The sequence below is a fragment of the Neophocaena asiaeorientalis genome, unplaced genomic scaffold, assembly GCF_003031525.2.
Source record: "Neophocaena asiaeorientalis asiaeorientalis breed wild unplaced genomic scaffold, Neophocaena_asiaeorientalis_V1.1 scaffold28, whole genome shotgun sequence".
In the NCBI taxonomy this organism is placed as follows: Eukaryota; Metazoa; Chordata; class Mammalia; order Artiodactyla; family Phocoenidae; genus Neophocaena; species Neophocaena asiaeorientalis.
This window is the reverse complement of record NW_020173400.1, coordinates 129,156-149,778: the sequence shown is the minus strand read 5'-3', so window position 1 is coordinate 149,778 and position 20,623 is coordinate 129,156. Positions and strand designations below refer to the sequence as shown.

The following is a 20,623-nucleotide window of genomic DNA, read 5'->3' as shown; positions in this document are numbered from 1 at the left end:
CATGCAACTCACCTTTCCATTCTACTTCCTATCTGTTCCACCTTTTACATTTCAATTTTGACTGGTTTACTTCTGTTGTGGCCAACACATAAAGTCAAGGATCCCTATATTCTTGGCATAAAAAAGATCCTAAATGAGTCTATGGGCTCCAACCTAAATAATCCTGGTCACTGCTTATTTCCTCAACCTTATCTTCTGCCCCACTCATCCTCCTCCCTCTCTGTGCTTCAAACTCAATGGCCTTTCAGTATCTCTGATGTGCCATATTCACTCTACCCAGGGCCTCTGTAAGTACTATTCTCCCTCCCTAAGTGCAACTTGAATAACATTTATTTAGCGAAGTCTTTTCTGATGTCCTGGAAAAAGTTCAGTCTGACAATTATGCTCTTATAGAACTTTGTGCTTTTTCTTTTAATATTCATTGCAATGAATATTATCTAATTATCTGTGTAATCATTTGTTTAATACCATTTCTGTTCACTAGATTATGGGTTCTATAAGGAAAAGATCTATGTGTATTGTGTTCACTACTGAAGCTCTTAAAAAAAACATTAGCATAGAAACCTGCTACTCTTTCATTTGAACCAATAAAAACCACCTGTCTTAACCCTATTTCCCCTTTTATCTACTGCTCCATTTCTCTGTTGTTCTTTTTTATTACAAATCCTGGAAAGAGCTGTTTATAGTAAGTCCCCTACCTACGAATGAGTTCCATTCTGAAAGCGCATTCGTAAGTCCAACAAAGTGAGTCCTAGGTACCCAACTAACACAATCGGCTATATAGTACCATACTGTAATAGGTTTATAATACTTTTCACATAAATAGTACATTAAAAAAACACAAAAAATAAAGAAAACATTTTTAATCTTATAGTATAGTACCTTGAAAAGTATAGTGGCTTGAAATAGAAATACTGTACTACTGTACTCTATACAGTAGTATACAGTAAAGTACACAAAAGCACAACCACTTGGAGAGGGTGCACGCATGTGACAATTGTACGCCAGACACGTGAACTTATGTGATTGTACATGTGAACACATTTTCGCATCTTTGAAAGTTTGCAACTTGAAGTTTCATATGTAGGGACTTACTGTATATAGTTTTCAACTCTTCTCTTCCCATTCTCTCTTGAACCCACAACCATGGGACTTTCACCTCAACCACTCCATCAGAACTTTTGTTGTCCAGGTCATTAATCACCTCTATGCCACTAAGTCTAATGATGAATTCTCATTTTTATCTTAACTTCATCAATCGGCATCAATTGACAGACTGGATCACTCACTTCCTCCTCCTGGAAACACTTACCTCAAATGGTTTCCAAGATTACAAACATTCAGTTTTCCTCTCACTTTTCCAGCTGCTTCTTTCCAATCTACTTTCCAGCTTCTTCCATTTTGACCAAAGATAAGAAATGAGATAATACTTGTTAAAGTTCTTGCATAAGTTTGCAGTATGTTTTAGGTTATAGAACTAAAACTTAAAGTACAAAAAAAAATGTAACCAAATTTGAAGAGGTACGCTGACCAGAAGGAAAGGTTCTTTTATTCAGGCAAAGTAATAACCCTCCTTAAAAGGTTATGATTAGCACATCTCACCATTACAGTTATTTATTCAATTGTAAATATCTACTATAAGTAACTACAGATTATTCCCAGCTTTTATACTTTTCCTTTTCCTGCCTATAATTGGTCACCTAATGTATTCCTTCCTCATTGCTAATTGACACTCCTCTACCTTCAAAGGAATCTTTGTTCTGAAACCCAATTTCTTTAAACAAAATTCTTCCCCAACACCTGGACTCCTATTTTATATTTCTATAGTGCTTTCAAATTTATAAAGTAAGTTAATAAAAGAGCAATATTGGGGTAAATTTTATGAAATAATTTAACAACCCCAAACAGTCTAAGGAATAAATTAATTTTCTACTTTCTTTGGTGTCCCTAAACTTTGATGACCAACACAGACTGACCAACATAACCCTTTCTGAGAGCAATAATAGATATTACTCTAAGACACTAACTCAAAGTGTGGCCCCAGGACCCATGGGAGTCTCCAACAACCTTTCAAGTTGTCTGCAGGCTTCTCTTTTTTCCAACTATGTTATTTGTGTGAGGCTTAATTTTTTTTCATATACTTCAACCAAAACATCATATCAAAACAAATTGTAGAAACAGATATGAGAATAATTAAGTCAGCATTAAAGAGATTTAAAAACGTAAACTAATACATGTCTGTTCATTAAATATTTGTAATTTTGAAAATATAATTACTTTTAACAAAACATTATCTAGTTAAAATTTAATGGTCTTATTATTGGTATTTTAAAACGGATTAATAAATATTTTTAAAATTTCTCAGTTTTAGTTTTTAGTACCATAAATATAAATAACTATTATATATCAGATATTCTTGACCACATAAACAAACACTCCTTGGGGTCTTCAGTAATTTCTAATAGTGTAAAGGAATCCTTAAACCAAATGGTTTGACAACTACTCCTCTGAAAAAATGTTTCTTGACGTATGTCCACTGACCATCTGCATCAGAGCTATCTGGGATACTTGATAAAAATATAGATTTCTGGACTCCATATAAGACCTACTAAATCATAACTTCTGGGGTCATGAACTTATATTTTTAGCACGGCCTTCAGGTGATTCTTATGCACACTAATGTTAGAAAAATCTAATAAAGAAGTATATAGACTTTGGAGTCTGATGGATTCAAACTCTAATTCTGCCACTTTCTGTTTATCACCCTAGCCTATACCACTCTCTACCAACCGATTTCCTGCTCTTACTTTCCCCTCACCCCATCTCCTGAATCCTCTTCCAACTGCGTATCCTCAGCTAAATAGTTCCTGATTTCCAGAGTAAGATGGAAAATTTCTATGTAAGAGGTGTTTAGGGGCAGCAATCTGGTTCTTAGAGAAAGTTAGGGACTCAAAAGTTGCACTTCCATAGGAAGCACATTGCTTTTACTTAGATTGTTTCATTTGGGGCAGCTATGCGGAGACGATAAGATTTTGGAGGGGGTAATATCACCTAGGCTACACCTCGGCATTATCACTTACCTATTTGCTTCTGCTGCTGAACAGGGAAGACCTCAGAGGATTTTATTTTCTATTTTTCACCTTGGAGCACATAGCACAGTGAAGATGGCAGCCATTTGGTCTTTCCTTAGCCCTGCCCCAAGTCGGTTATCCTTACAAAGCTGTCATCCACTTCCTCAATGTTCACTGTGATTTGCATACACAGTTCTGAACAATCAGAGGTCTGAAACTGGTTTCAGATGTCACTGGTTTACCCAGTTAACAGAAACCTAACAGAAATCTGTGAAATTTTGCCCAGCAGTGAACAATCGCTTTAAGAACCACAGGCTTATTTAAATATAGAAAAATTTTCTGTAGACCAGTGCTATTCAAGGTATAGTCCACTGAAGCACAAGCTCAGAATCATATAGGTCATTTTTTTAAACATGCAGAGTCCTATGCTTCATCCCAGACCAAGTATTATCATAGTCTCTGGGAGTAAGACCTCTGAATTTGTAATTTTAATAATTTCCTCAGGTTATTATGGTAGAAAGTACAAAAACCATTGCCGTGAGGAAATTTCAACAAGAAACAATAAAAATAAGAGGAAACATAAGCATATTCTGTATCACCACCTAGTTCTTTAATTGATAACAAATGGATAAATGATGTCACCCACATGCTTTTCCATATAGACATAATATTTGCTTCAATCTATGTAAGACTTTATACTATTCTATCAGTGTGCCAGTAGTACCAGGATGAGGGAGGCTAATTCACACTAACTAAAGTCACACTATATCAATGTATAAATCAGATGCCCATCCATTAGTTTATAATTGGAAATATTATAAACACAGGAATGTTCAGTTTGATAGCCAGCATATCCTGAATCTATTAGATAATACATGTACAAAACAAAATTATAATCATAAATTACCATGGTGAGCCTGGAATCATTAAAAAAAGAGTCAGTAAATATTCTTAATGATTACTGCCTCAAGATTTAATCTGATCTACCTACCAATCTCCACCATTGGGTTGGGGACTAGAGTATTCCAATCTGATAATCAGGGCACTCTCTTTCCTAGCCATTTCTGTAAACTCACAGCTAGTTCTATGATTTTCCCTAATGTAGTAATTTACTTTCTAATAATTCAGTCTTCCATTAACTGATTAGATTTTACCTTTTCAATTTATGAACACATTCTATTCATGCCTCCCTGAAGCTCAACCAAAACTTTGAGTGTTTCCGAATTGAATTATCTACTCACAAGCAGGCTCTTGGGTTAATTTTGCAGGTGGCTTATCTTCTATGGCTTTTAATTTTTCCCAGCTTCACCTTGAGTTTTTGACCCCATGGCACAGCAAAAAGGCAAAACTATGGAGACAATAAAAAAAAAAATCAGTGGTTGCCAGGGATGGGGCTGTGGGGGAGCGAGATGAATAGGCAGAGCACAGAGGATTTTTAGGGCAGTGAAAATACTCTGTATTATACTATAATGGTGTACACATGTCATCATACATTTATCCAAACCCAGAGAATGTACAACACCAAGAGTGAACCCTAAGGTAGACTTTGGGTGATTATGATGTGTCAGTGTAGGTTCATCTTTGGTTAAAAAAAATACCATTCTGGTGAGTGATGTTGATAACGGGGGAAGCTATGCATGTGTGGAGGGCAGAGAGTATATAGGAAATCTCTGTACTTTTCTCTCAATTTTGCTGTAAACCTAAAACTGCTCTAAAAAATAAAGTCTTAAAAAAAGACATTCCAAATGAATTTACTATAAATGATAAGCATGTTGTACCATCTTTCCCAAAAGATGTTCAGCCATATTGGCATTTCCATCTTTTTACATCTCTACTCCACTTTGTCTGGTTTTGTTTTTGCTTTTTTTGATCTTATCTTAACCTTCTAAACAAATGAGATGATTCCTTTCCTGCCAACCCAATGCAATTCTTCTCTGCGGGCACTCATTCTTATCTGAAGATGTTTTAAAAGGTCTAAAATATGTGTTTTTCACTGGCTGATAATCAACATTTATTTTTTAATGAAGACTGTATTTATAATTCATTTATCTAGGAAATCCTTTTTTCAGTCTTTGTTTAGGCCTCATAGATTGTGGAAGTATTTCAAAAGAGCAACTTGAGGAAAGCTAACCTTGTTACTTCAAAGTTATGGAAGCTCATTATGAAACTTTTATTCAAAAGCATTAGTTATGGAAAGCAAAAACAGTAAAATTAGTATTAAAATGCATGGATATGTGGTAAATTGAAAAGGACCTTGGATTTAGAAAAGGGTTCTAATGCTGCATCTTAGCTATACTAGTTATATAACCTTAGGCTATTCTTTTAGCCTCTGTGAGCCCAGTCTTCACATTGACAAAATAAGAAAAGTTGTCTCTGTCTATTTTATGGGTTTGGGTGAAAATCAAATAAGGTAATATATGTGAACATACTTCGAAAAGGTAAATGTTACAGGCTGATGTAATTTCATATTCTTATAATTGTTAGTATTAAGAATTATCATGATATCATGAGGGCATAAAGGGAGGACCTATGACAAATTTTGAAATTAAAGTATATCTGAGTGACATTACACACACACACACACACACATACAATGGTAAGGTTTTAGGAGGGTGCTATAAAAAATACAGATTGCTATGCAAATGTTGTGCATCGCGTATACCCCACTTGCATACATATTATTCTTTACTCTTTTTTGTGTCCAGTCCATCCTCCACACTGCTAACTCTAGTCACCTTTCTTTAAAGTTGGTCACTCCCTAATGTTTATTTAATTAAATTTGAATTCCTTACTTTGGCAGAACGACCCTGATCTTGAGCTTCTCCAAGCTCATTTCTCCTTAACTTTCTTCCTCTTATTCTCTCTTCTTCCTCCATGTATCACTGAAATCCCTATGCTTCAGCCACATAAAATACCTCACTATTCCTCAGATATTCCAGTATCTTTCCTAACTCTTTGACTTTGTACAAACATGTTGCTTCCTTTGCCTAAAATACCTTTCTTTTAATCCCCAACTTTCCAGATCCTCCTAGCAGGAAACAATGTCTTTCTCCTTTATGTTTCCATGACATGTTTACTAATTCATTCAGCCAATATTTATTGAGTGCTTACTATGTGCCCAGCACTGTGCTAGAAAATGCTGGTGACATTACAATACAATCACGGTCCCTAAACTCATAGATTTTAGGACCACTCATATTAAATAAATAACCTACAAATAACTATTTAATTAAAACTGTGATAGTGCTACAAAGAAAATGCATAGGGTTTGATAACAGCACATAGCTAGTACTTAGTAAATGGGATCAGGGAAGACCTTTCTTTGAAAGAGGGATTTAAAATAAGACCTGAAAGATGAATAGTCATGAGCCAGGTAAAGAGGATGAGGGCCAATTCAAAGCAGAAGGAAAAACATATATGAAGGTACTGAGACAGGAGTGAGCTTGGCTCCATCAAGAAACAATAGGCTAATATGACTGGAGGGTAATGATTAATGGTGATGGTGGCATGGGATAATGCTGAGGAAATGGGCAGGAGCATGATCATGAAGGACCTTATTGACAATACTAAAGATTTTGAACTTTGTCCAAAAACTCATGGGAAAAGTTCTGAATAGAGGAGAAATAGAGACATGCTCATATTTGTATTTTAGAAAAATCATTCTCTCTACTATGTGGAAAAGAGATAGGAGATAAGATTGGATACAGAAGGAATGTTAGTCTAGGTGAGATATGACGGTTAGTTGGACTAGGTTGGGGCTAGAATGCTATGGCTCTTCAATAACATACTTAACTGGGCAACATATTGTACATCAAATGTGGAACCACTGAAAATTTTAAGCAGGGAAGTGACGTTATCATATATTCATTTTTAAAAGATCACTTTGCCCCACGTATGAAGAAATGATATTTTGGTTTAAGAAGGGATGCAGGAGACCAGGTATGATAATTTGGATGGGGTGGTGGCAGTCGATGAAGATGGTCTGGACTAGGATGTTGGCACTAGAGTAGGAGACAAATGAGCAGATATGAGATACTATTTTGGAGGTAGAAGCAAGAGGACTTGGTGACTGATTGATATGGGGTAATGGAGAAAAAGAAATCAAGGATAACTACCAAGTATCTGGAACTCATTAGACAGAGGTGCCATTTATTGAGATGAGGTCACTAAAGAAGATTAGTAGTAAAAGGTGGGTGAGCAAATTCATTTCTGTACATACTAATTTTGAGATGTCTGCTAGACATCCAAATAGAGATTCTGAAAAGGCAGTTGATTATGAGTCTGGGGCTCCAAGGATGCACACTTGGCTGTCTACCTGATATTGATACTTCAGACTCTGAAGACTTGTAGACTTGAAGCATACTTGCAGACTCTGACGCTACATGGAGAACTTCTTTAGGGTAGCAATAATGATTAATTCATCTATTGTTTCCTGTGGCATCAAACACATAAGAAATGCTCGATATATCTGTTTATTTGAATTAAATTATGTAGTCAATTTCAGTCACTGTTTCATCACAACTCTAAACACATAATCAATGCTATACAAAAAAAATTATTCAGTAACTCATATGTTTTGTCTTTACATGACAAGTGGTAGTTTAACATGTTTTTTGAATGAATTGGCATAACTCAATAGATATTCTATCACCGGGTTTTTGGAATTAGAAGTGCTTGGAACACAAATTCTCATAAAAATACACACATGTTAGAACTTCCGGCTATGGCTAGGTGAGGAGGTTAGGAAATATTTCCAAAAAGCACTATAAACCTGGACAAGATTAAAAAAGCAACCATTTCAGCACTCTGGAAATTGACCAAAACTATATAGCCATCTGAGGAGTGTTTATTCCTGAAACATCACTGACCTTGGAGTACAAACTGTGGGAATCTGTGGCATTAGGACCTGGAGCTGCTCCTATACCCTCCACCCTCCAGTTCATTCAGCACAGAGTTTCTGTTAGGACTTATACACTAAAAGCCACAAAACATTGCTGAGAGAAATTAAAGAATATCTGAATAAATAGATATTTCATGCTCTTAGATAGGAAGACTCAATGTTATCAAGATAGTAATTCATCCTCAATTGATGGATAGACTAAATGCAACCCCTCTCAAAGTCCCAGCTGGCTTCTTTGCAGAAACTGATATTGATGAGCTGATCTTAAATTTCATATGGCAATACAAGGGACCAGAATAGCCCAAAAAAACTTGAAAATGTGGAACAAAATTGGAGGACTCACATTTCCCAATTTCAAAACTTAAGATAAAGCCACAGTTAATCAGACAGTGTAGTATTGGCCCAAAGATAGGCATATAGATAAGTGGAACAGAATTCAAAGTTCAGAAATAAATTCTAAAATTTATGGTCAGTAGATTTCCAACAAAGGTACCGAGACAATTTAATGGGGGAAAGGATAGTTTTTTCAGCAAAGGAGTTGGGACAACTGGATACCCACATTTAAAAAAAAAATAGAGAGGGAATTCCTTGGCAATCCAGTGGTTAGGACTCGGTGCTTTCACTGCTGAGGGCACAGGTTCAGTCCCTGGTTGGAGAACCAAGATCCCGCAAGCTGCATGGTGCGGCCAAAAAAAAAAAAAAAAAAATTAGAGAAATAAATTAGACCCTTAATTCGTACCATATACAAGAAATTAACTCAAAATGGATCACAGACCAAAATTTAAGAGCTAAAATATATAACTTCTAGGAGAAAATATAGGAGAAAATATTCATGACCTTGAGTAGGGCAGAGAGTTCTTAGATACAATATTGAAAGCATGATACATAGAAGAAAAAATTGATCAATTTGAATGTATCAACTTTCGCTCCTCAAAAGTCACCAATAAGAAAATAAAAGTACAAGCCACAGACTAAAAGAAAGCATTTGCAAATGATAGATCTAATAAAAAGCTTGTTGATCCACAGCCATGACCAGTCCAGGGGCTGCTTTCTGCTGTCTGGGTGCCTTGTCCGGAGTGGGGGCCTTAGGCCTGGCCTCCTATGGGGCACACTTAGCCCAGTTCCTGGATGCCTACAGGAAGGAGCTCTTTCACAAGACCAACAAACACCACTTTTTACACAGCCTGGCCCTGCTAGGGGTGCTCCTGTGCAGACAGTCCCTCTGGGCAGGGTTACTGCTAGCTTCTGGAACTACCTTTTTCTGCACCAGCTTTAACTACCAGGCTCTGAGTGGACACCCCAGCACCCATACTTTGGCCCCTGTGGGAAGGAGCCTGCTACTCTTGGGCTGGCTTGCCTTGGCTCTTTGAGCTTCCTTGTGTTTAATTTCTGGGGACATTTTTTAGAATTGGAGCAGGGATGGGATTAAAAGAGAAAGGCAAATTAAAAAAATAATAATAAACTAAGAAGCTTGTATATAGAATATTTGAATAACTCTTACAACTCAATAATTATTAGGAAGACAAAAACCTAATTAAAAATAGGCAAATGATTTGATTAGACGTTTCATCAAACAAGTTATGAATAGCTGAAAAGGATATGAAAAGATATGCAACATCATTAGTCATTAGGGAAATGTAAATCAAAATCCCAATTAGAAACTACTACATATCCACTAGAATGGCTATAATAAAAAATACAAATGGTACTAAGTGTTGGGGATGCAGAGAAAGCAGACCACCTGTGCATTGTTAGTGGGAACATAATATGGTACATACACTTTGGAAAATATTTTGCAGTTTCTTAACAAGTTAAACATAAATTTATCATATAATAGCCATTTTACCTTTAGGAATCTAACCGTAAGAGATAAAGATATATGTCCAAAAATATATGTCCACACAGAGGCATGTTGTAACTATTCATAGTAGCATTATCCATAATAAGAAAAAACTGGAAAAAATCCAAATGTCCATCACCTAGTAAATGGATGAACAAAATGTGATATATTTACACAATGGAATACTATTAATCACTTAAAAGGAACAAGCTATTGATACATGCTACAACATGAATACACCTTAAAAACATACTCAGTGAAAGAAGCTACACACAATGGACCACACATTATATGATTCCATTTATATGAAATGTATAGAAAAGGCAAATTTACAGAGAAAGAAAACAGAAGAGTATTTGCTTAAGCCTGGGCATGGGAGAAGAGATTAACTGCTAATGAGTATCACAGAATTTTTGGATGATGTAAAAATTTTTAAATTGAATTGCAGTGATTGTTGCACGATTCTATTAATTTACTAAACTCATTGAATTATACACTAATAAGAGTGAATTTTATAGTATGTATACTACATTTCAATAAATCTTTTTTAAAAAACACAGAGATATTTTAAATGGAATAATTTGGTGGGCTTCCTTTACGGCACCTACATGGCTTTCCTCAGGCTTACCATATTTTCGTAATTTCTTCATTTACACTAACACTCCTTACATAACAATGAGTTACAAGCCTATATTTCCAGCCCTGACTGCGAAGCTTTTTCCCAGTTCTAACCTCATATATCATTACGTTTCAGACTACTCCCTGCTAACTAACTTCTCCACCTCAATAAACTTTCCTTCTCATTTTCCCATAACTATTAGTTATTCCTGCTTTTTACATCTTCTCATACCCTTAATACTGATATAAAACATTTTCACATGATATGTTTTACTTATTAATATAACTGCTCCTGGGATACTGCATGCTTTTATTTTTTTTCTCTCCTAAATTAGACTGTGAGCTACATCAAAGGCAACTTTCATAGTTTTTTTTTCTGTACCTTCAAAACAATCAACACAGTGCTGAGTCTACAGAAGGTGATCATTAAATGAATGCTGATTTAAATTAATAATTTGCAATTCTTGCATTTGTTTATCATAAGTTTATGAGTGCCTACCATGTGTAAAACACTGGATTCAGTGCCATCAAGGAAGCAAAGAAATATATGATACATGATCTCTCTTCTGAAGGAGTTTATAATCAAGCTGGGCACATAAAGAGTTAGCAAATACAAGACTACCATTCAAAAAGGATGTCAAGAAGCAATCCATGATTAAGAAAAAATGAGGAAACAAAACCAGTGATTCCAGGATCAGAAAAAGAGCTAAACTGAGCCTTAGAAGAGATAAGTTGGATATTAAAAAGTGAGAAAGGTTGAGAAGATTTCAGGCAGGGAAAATGGACTGAGAAGGGCAGAGATGAGAATTCAGAGTTTATGTAGAGGATTTGGGAGAAAATTAAGGTAGAAAAGTGGATTGAGGTCAGAAATTGAATAGCCATGAAGGCCTGATTAAGTTGTCCAGATTTTATTCTGTTAAAATAGTCATTTACTGAGCATTTACTATGTGATTTGTGGTTTATATGCATAGTGGGCATTTGTTGTATGTTGGATATTGGGTATCCATTCCCTCAGTCTCACAGCACTGATTTTCTTTTGAGAAGAATTCAGTGGGACTGTAACTAGAGGCCTTACCCTATTGTAGTTAAGGGGCAAGCAATTAAATTGAAAGTGACTGAAGTTTCAGTTTATCTCATCCTCAACATAATGTTTAGACTATTCTGGTTATGAGGCCCTTGTGTTTTCTGCTTCCTAGGTATTCAGAGCTACTTCAGTTCCTGCCTGTTTCCAGACCTGACTCACCAGCTTTCCACAGATTCTGTGATACCTTGTTATTTTCCAATGAATTAAACTTTGAATAAAATAGCCAGAGTTGATTTATGGTGCTTGCAACTGAAAAGTCCTAATTGATATAGTTATATAATATTTTCCACATTCCACTGATAAAGAGACTGTGGGTTAGTGAGATTAAGTAACTTCCCAATGCCAGACAGCTAGCAAGTGACAAATGTGGGTATGTTTGATTCTGGAATCTAATTTCTATAAAATTACTTACCAGAGGCTGCATGGCATGACCAAGACTCAAACTCTAGTTTGTCTGACTTCGAAACTGGTATTTTTTTTCCTTACACCACTCTGCCTTTCAATGAGAATTCACTGTAGATCTTCAAGAAGGGTATGATATGATGAAAATGGCATTTTAGAAAGGTTAATTTCACAATAGAATGTAGGCTGGAAGGGAAGCAAGAGAGCTTGATGTAGGGAGATAGATGATGAGGATGAGGTAAATAATCCAGGTGGAAAATGACAGTGGTCTGAAATAGTGAAATGACAGTTAGAATGCAAGAGAGTATAGATGGGAACAGTAACTAGAATATCAGTTGTCATAGCTATCTCTCTGAAATGTTCATCCCATTAATTTTTACTATTTTATAATAACTTCGGTTCAGTGATTTCAAATTTCAGTCCAGTAAGCCTATGTCTTTTACTGAGTTAATCAGAAACTCTTAGTAAGCGTATTATAAATGTACATCATTTGCAGCTAAATTATATGTACATCATTTGCAGAAAAATGCAATTTGCCTAGTGATTTTATGATCAAGCAATATTTTATGGCTTTAAATTTCTTCAAACCATCACAAAACCACAAGAAAGAAAGGATATCACAAAATCCAAATAGTTATTTGTAAGAATTGGCCTAAGTTTTCCCCACAAAGATAAAAATAAACTTCTCAGAAGAATGGTTATTCTATTAATGACCTTCATTTTCCAGGCAACCTGAGCCTCTAGAAGCAAGAGTCATTTTCTCCATTAAAAATGGCTGTACAAGTCAATAGGAAAAATGATATGAGTTTTGAAATAAGAGGAAAGGAAACAATTTGAATGAAAGAAATGTATACAGATCAGGCTATATAAGTGCTGCTCAAGCAAAAGATACTTCATACTTTGCAAAAGCAATAATTGGGACAGTACTCAAGCTCTCCATATAAATCTTGCATGACTAAACAACAACCCAAACTTTGCGCAAACAATGTTATTCATTGTTGCCTTAACTTTTTCCTTTTTAGTTACAAAAATAATACATGCTCATTATTTTAAAATTCAAAAAGTACTTCAGAATAGAAAATAAAAGTTTAAAGCTTTTTCTTCTACCTAATCACATCAGTTTGGTGTGTATATTTTCAGACATTTTTCTATGAGTATGAAAACATACACACATGCACACTCCATATATGTACCTTTTTATATGTATTTTTTACATAGATGAGATCATACTGCAGATATTGCTTTGCAACTTGGCTTTTTCATTTGACACTCTACTGCGGGCATCTTTTGCACATATTGAGAACCAGCTCTTTTGTTCTGTTACCAAGGCAGATGTGTTCTCAAGCCCTAGTTTCTGGCATTTTCCCAATCATTTAAATGCTTCAATAACTGCTTTTTGTGTTAAAAAAAAACTTGACTTCCCAAGGAAAAGTACCTTTTAAATAATAAGGAAATTGGGGAATTTGTTTCTTTTTTTTTTTTTTTTTTTAACATCTTTATTGGGGTATAATTGCTTTACAATGGTGTGTTAGTTTCTGCTTTATAACAAAGTGAATCAGCTATACATATACATATGTTCCCATATGTCTTCCCTCTTGCGTCTCCCTCCCTCCCACTCTTCCCATCCCACCCTTCCAGGCTGTCACAAAGCACCGAGCTAATATCCCTGTGCCTTGCGGCTGCTGGGGAATTTGTTTCTTAATATGCTACAAGAAAGGAAAATTCAATGTGACATGTAGATGCTTAATTCAAACAGCAAGGCTCTGGTAACAAACAAAATCTGGTTCTCAGAGTAGCCTTTTCAAAAAATTATTTTATTGTGATAAGAACTCTTAACATGAGATCTATCCTCTTAACAAATTTTAAGTGTACAATACATTATTGTTGACTATATGTACGATATTATACAACAGATCTCTAGAGCTTATTCATCTTACTTAGCTGAAACTTAATTTGTGGCTATTTTTATGATATCCAGAGTACAATTTATTAAAAGGAGATGCCCTGATATTTTGATATATATTTTCCTTTAAATGCCGATTATTTGTAAAGGAACTTTCAGATAATTATTTTCTATAAATCTATGAAAGAAAATACTAATGAAACAGAGGGTTAAGTAAAGAGGCATTTTAATTTAATATTATAGATCCTCATTAAATTCCAGAATTTTTCTTCTAAAGACTCTGCATAGTCTCCTAGCTATTAATAAACTATGTGAGGTGCTCTTATTTAGAAGTTGGTTGCTAAAAACTAATTTTTTAAATACTGAAAATGTACTAATGTGATTTGCTGCATGGCAGGTATGCACCAGTAAATCTGGCATATTTAGGAGATGGGACAATTGTTAAATAAAAGTAGGATGTAATTAAAGGTTAAAAATGTTTTTTACTTCAGTAGCAAGTAAAAACACTCCTGCTCTCAGGAATCCAGTTCATTAGTTTAAGAAGTTGGTTTTTTAGTACTAAGTTTGTTCTTGTGCAGAGCAATACTCTGTGTGAGGATGGAGAGTTACATACAAGAAAATATCTCAGTCCCCGTCCTAGGGAAGTTTAAAATATTTGGAGAAAGAACGTGTGTTTGTAAAAGAAATGTGGCTATGTGGTTCTGTTATAATGTTTATCAAAAAGTATACAAAACTTTAGGGGCTTCCCTGGTGGCGCAGTGGTTGAGAGTCCGCCTGCCGATGCAGGGGATACGGGTTCGTGCCCCGGTCCTGGGAGATCCCACATGCCGTGGGGCGGCTGGGCCCATGAGCCATGGCCGCTGAGCCTGCATGTCCGGAGCCTGTGCTCCGCAACGGGAGAGGCCACAACAGTGAGAGGCCCATGTACCGCAAAAAAAAAAAAAAAAAAAAAAAAAAAAAAAAAAAAGTATACAAAACTTTAACGTAGCTTCAGTAAATAAGCCCTGAAATAAATGAAGAGTTGAAGAACTACATCCCACTGGGCAAGCATTCTTAGAAAACATAAGTTTAGTAAGGAAGTTAGAATTCACTGATAGAGCACTCACCATGTTCAAAGCATTTTTACATGTATTATGTTATTTAAAGCTCACCATGGTTCTATGAGGAAGGTACCCTCATTTCACAGATGAGGATACTGGGGCAAAGGGAGTTGAAAAATTTGCCCAAGGTCACCAGATACAGCTTATGCTTATATGCACAGATCTGATTCCAGACAGTGGAGTATCACCAAAACTTTGGGATTAGAACAGGGATAGGATAAGTATTTTCAGGAAGACTTTTCAAAACACTATGTATAGCATGAAGCTAAGGAGCAGCATGGAAAGCACTGTAAGCAGATTGGTCATGTAGTCTAATAATTCATGTACTTCTGTCTCTGCCATTTTTAACCTTTCTTCCAAAGAAGGCTGGACACATTCTCACAATGACAGATAATGAAATTGTGTTAATTAGAGCATTTGGTTACCTCTAAACAAACAATGCTTAATTAGCCTTTTAGACAGACAGACATTGGTTATAAAACAAGACAGACAAAACTGGTCAATATCATAATTTTGAAATTTTGGTTACAACTGTTTTAAAAGAGTCACTAAGACACAGTTATGAATCTGGAGAGTTTATGGTTGCATTTTTTGTTTCTTTCTCTGTATTAAATAGATTTTTTGATAACTAAAACAATGAGTTCATTAGCCATCCTGTTCATTTACTCGACTGTAGTTAGTCATGATGTCATTTCCTCGCCTCTTCTCTTTCATTGATGAGTTACAGAAGAGTGAAGAGTTAGCTATCTTCACCTGGAAAGTATTAATACTAACTAGATTTGCTGAAGCATTAGTCTTTACTACATGATAAGCATGTAATTTAACTGAAAGGCCTGCCACAGTGGACAATAAACCAAGGATATTAGTTCTCACTTTAACAACAAAATGTGACTTTGGGTCACAAGGCAAATTTAACTTATCTTCTAAGTTGAAAGGTATGGTTCGCATATAAAACACAGCAACTCAAGCTGATTAAACTTATTAGCCTTGGCCCTGGATCATACTTACTTAACTGGGATAGGAATCCCTATGCAGCCTTGTGAATGGTATAATAACAGACAGCACTTATAGAACCTTTATGCATATGAATAAAAAACTTACACAGATTAGCCCCTTAATGCTTATGTAACAACCCAATAGGGCTATTCCCATCATCATCCTCTTTTTAAAAGAAAACTGAGAGTTGGAGATGTGTGACTTGTCTAGAGTTATACAGACAGTAAGCGGAAGGATTTAAATCCAGGCAGTCTGACCCCAGAGCCTGTGCTGTTGCCTGAAACACAGGAAAATGGAGCGGATCATCATAGTGCATCATCCTGGGTGTCAGTTTTACTCAGGGACCAGGAATCTTATATAAAAACTATGTCAATAAATTATGGAACACAAGTCAAATATTGAAAGGAAACGTACAGATAAAATGTATAGATTTCAAGGGAGTTTCCTGCTTTCAATGGGTAGCTTCAGATCATATCTTCAGGCTCCTCGAAGTACAGGTTTCTTTGCTGCTGGGGATACTAAATGGAAAAATTCCTAGGATATTTTTCATTTAACTGTGGATTGAATACATTGGCATTTACTTTAAGCTCTGACCTCCCAGTATTTGGCTGTTAACTAAATAAAGTCATTAGGCATGTTAAATTTAATGAAAACCATCTTTTTCATTAAACCAGCTTGTTCTAGTATACCTTGCCAGTTCAAGCTAAGTCTCTTGTAAGTCAGAGGAACTTGAGTACTGATGCCCCTATAGGTGCTAATACCATGAGGAATGGAAAAGTGGCCAGGGCTGTCACTTAACTCCAGTTCTAGTACCTCTGTCCAAGAGTTCATTCACTTCTGTTCATTAAAGATGGTATAGTAGAGTGGTTAAGAACTCAACTTCTGGAATCAAACCATCTGGTTTCACGTCTGGGCTTTTTTGATTATAAATTGTGTGACCTTGGACAAGTTATTCACTTAGTCTCGGTATCCTCATTGAGGATATAATACTAAGGATGAGATGAAGTTGTCATACAAGGATAGTATAAGGATGATAATGAACCCCTCAATGGGTTCATTAAAATACTAAAAATAAAGCACTTAGTCCAGTGTCTGATACACGAAAGTGATAAATAAAGTTAGTTATTATTATTCAGTGACAACTATGCACTACACAATGCTTATGCTTAGGGTAATCATCCATTATTAGAGGACCTGAACAATCTTTATTTACTCCTTAATTTGCCCCTAAACCAAAAACATTAACATTTGTGAAAATGACTTTTTGCATACATAATAATATACATAAAAGTGTGTTAACTGCAGAATTGTTTGTAGTGACGAATACATGGAAAGTCCTAGAATGTCAATCTAATAAGGAAGGCCTCAGTTTTCCCAGTCTGTATAAGGAGATTGGACTAGATCATTTCTAAAATCCCTTCCACCTCCAACAAGGACAATATTTTCACCAGTTGTTAGTTAGGCTTGACACCAATATGCTAAGCAATAGAACTGAGACAGGAAAATCTAAGGTATTAGGTGGGTATTTAAAATTAAGTCACAGTGCACAGTAGTCTACAATTAACCAACACATATAAAGTTAAAAAAATATGTTATTAATATCAAGGACAGAAATCATTATTTAACACATTGGGAGTTATTATATTTTAAGATGTATGTAATTAATTGTATGCAAATTTTATACTCTTAACCTTTATAATGGAATAAAAAATAAAAGGTATCAAAAATAAACATGAGATATGAGTTTGAGGTTTAGATAATGAAGATGTATAATTTAGGACTATCAGGAAGTTTGAAAGTTCTCAAGAAAGAAAGGGGGCTGTGTGTGCTGTAAAACACTAAAACAATACTTGGTTTGAATTTTATTTAAAATTGTGTTGATTTTTTTTTCTTTGAAATAACAGGAGACATTCTGTAGGCAGACAATGCCAAGCAGGATGAGTAGTTATTTGACATTAGAACTATCAGGACCTAATATTATTATTAATATCAAGGAGTTGCCAACATCCATGAAATTTCCACCCTCATGCATATCTGAGTTGGAAAATCTCTATTTGTAGAGTCCCATGCTGCTTCCAAAATAGAATTCACAGTATAGTCACAAAGAAATGCTATGAGTGGCTTGAGACTATATAATAAGAAAGGTTCCTTTACACATAATCTTGATCAATAATATTATGAAAAATAGTAAACAATGTTGAATTTGAGGTCTATGTGCCATTTTTAGCCCCATTTTATTTTATTTATTATTTTAAATTAATTTTTAATTAATTTATTTTTAATTTTTATTTTTGGCTGCATTGGGTCTTCACTGCTGTATGCGGGCTACCCCTAGTTGTGGCGAGCAGGACCTACTTTTCGTTGTGGTGCATAGGCTCTTCATTGCAGTGGCTTCTCCTTGTTGTGGAGCACGGGCTGTAGGTGTTTGGGCTTCAGCAGTTGCTCAGTAGTTGCAGCACGCGGGCCATAGAGCACATGGCTTCAGTAGTTGCAGCCCGTGGATTCAGTTGCTGCAGGGCTCTAGGGCATGCGGGCCTCAGTAGTTGTGGCGCACGGGCTCAGTAGTTATGGCTCACGGGCTCTAGAGCACAGGCTCAGTAGTTGTGGCGCACGGGCTTAGATGCTCCACGGCATGTGGGATCTCCTCGGACCAGGGATCAAACCCATGTCCCCTGAATTGGCAGGCGGATTCTTAACCACTGTGCTACCAGGAAAGTCCATAGCCCCAATTTAGAGAGGAAGAATAGAGGTAATAAAAGTGAGTTAGCTTGCCCAATATCTAATACAACCAGTAAGAGGAAAAATCAGGATTCAAGCCCAGCAATTCTGACTCCAGAACCTGTAATAAAATCACTTAGGTCATAAAGTCTCACTAAGGAAATCAAATGCTGAAACTTGATTATTATTGAGATTCTAGTCTTTTAAACTCTAAGAAAGGGTTTTTAAAATTATGTGTATGTTGTTTGATACAAAAATGACCATCACCTCTGAAGAGCTGTGGAATAGGTATTTGTTCCCACCAGCAGGAATATTTGCAATTCCATAAGACTTACTTTTTCTCAGTGGACGCACTTAATCAAATTAATTAAATATATTTGGGTATTCTGGATGAAAAATGGCAGAAAATATCATTTGGGCTTGTTCTACATTGTCCAAATATAATACAAAATTTAGAAATAGTTATGGTAGTCATACATACATGCATGGACACTGCTCACCATTCAAATCCTTTGAATTTTTCCTCCCTTTTTAGTCGAATGAAATAAAATGCTTCCAAACTTGCAATTAAAAAGGTTTGCTTTATTTAAGTTTTTATGTGAGAATTCTTCAAATGAGTACTGTGGGCAAAAGATTCTTGAGTGTCCTTATAAAAGTGTTTCTCTGTGATGTGGATTTACATTTTTGAACAATGTATGCTATTTTTAAGTTGAAAACTAGCATTAGAATAAATATCCAAATTAGTAACTAATTTTCCTTTTCTGTTATTGCATTAATTGTAACTGTTCTCTTAAATTCCATGCAGTTAAGGTTATAATGCCAGAAATGTAATTCACAAATATTTCCTTTTAAAAATCAAATGTTATGGGGGAATATTCCATTTGTGTCAAAAAAGGTTATGCATGTTCATTGGTACAAAGTTTGATATGTTTATTAAGTCAAGTTTCTTAAAAATAAAATGTTATAGCTACATACCATATTTATTCATTTGTGTGTACCCTTATTTTAGGAATGAGTATGGAATGATATAATTTTGATTTGAAAAACAGTAGTGTGAAATACTAACCAATTTTTATTACTATTCCTTTTTAAACCACAATTTATTAACAGCTTGAAAAAGCTGTCTATTTAATTTTACCAAAGAGGTCTCTCTTAACCAAGGCGAGAAAAACAGAGGCATTATTTTTACTCCTGAATAATGCTAGCTACCATTCCTGTGGCTGGATTATAGACAGCTACACACTGGCAACTCCAGAAACTAGAAGAGCATTTGATGTTTCTTGTGTTGATTGGTTTTCTAGGTTATTACTGTTGTTATTTGCCTCTTTGTCTCTCTTCTGAGAGCAGAAATGAAAGGCCAAGGATGAAGATCCACCTTCTATAACTGTCTCCACTGCAATGAAATTCTGTTATCCTACAATTTGGTTCTATTTTCCTCTCAAATAGACCTAACAAATATTTACCAAATAGGTGATTAAAATCAGTACACAAGTGAACAGAATAGAGAGTACAACACACACCCACACATATATGGACAACAAATTTTTGATGAAGGTGCAAAAGTAGTTCAGTAGAGAAAGGAGCTTTTGTAACAAATGATGCTGGAACAGTTGGTTACACATTTGCAAAAAAGAAAAAAAATTAAATCCACATCTTCTACCACATACAAAAATAGATCAGATTGAAATATAAAACCTAAAAGTATAAAACTTTAAAAAAAGATAGAAGAATATCCTTGTGACCTTGGGCCAGGCAAAGATGATACCAAAAGCATGGGAACCTAGGGACAGGACAGGAATGCAGACGCAGATGTAGAGAATGGACTTGAGGACATGGGGAGGGGGAAGGGTAAGCTGGGATGAAGTGAGAGAGTAGCAATGACATATATACACTACCAAATGTAAAATAGATAGTGGGAAGCAGCCTCGTCACACAGGGAGATCAGCTCAGTGCTTTGTGACCACCTAGAGGGGTGGGTTACGGAAGGTGGG

General features: G+C 35.5%; 1 pseudogene; it reads left to right on the top strand.

Moving 5' to 3' along the window:
- The first annotated feature begins 8,999 nt into the window (after positions 1-8,999).
- LOC112401077 (transmembrane protein 256 pseudogene) lies at positions 9,000-9,341 on the top strand (annotated as a pseudogene).
- Positions 9,342-20,623: the final 11,282 nt, after the last annotated feature.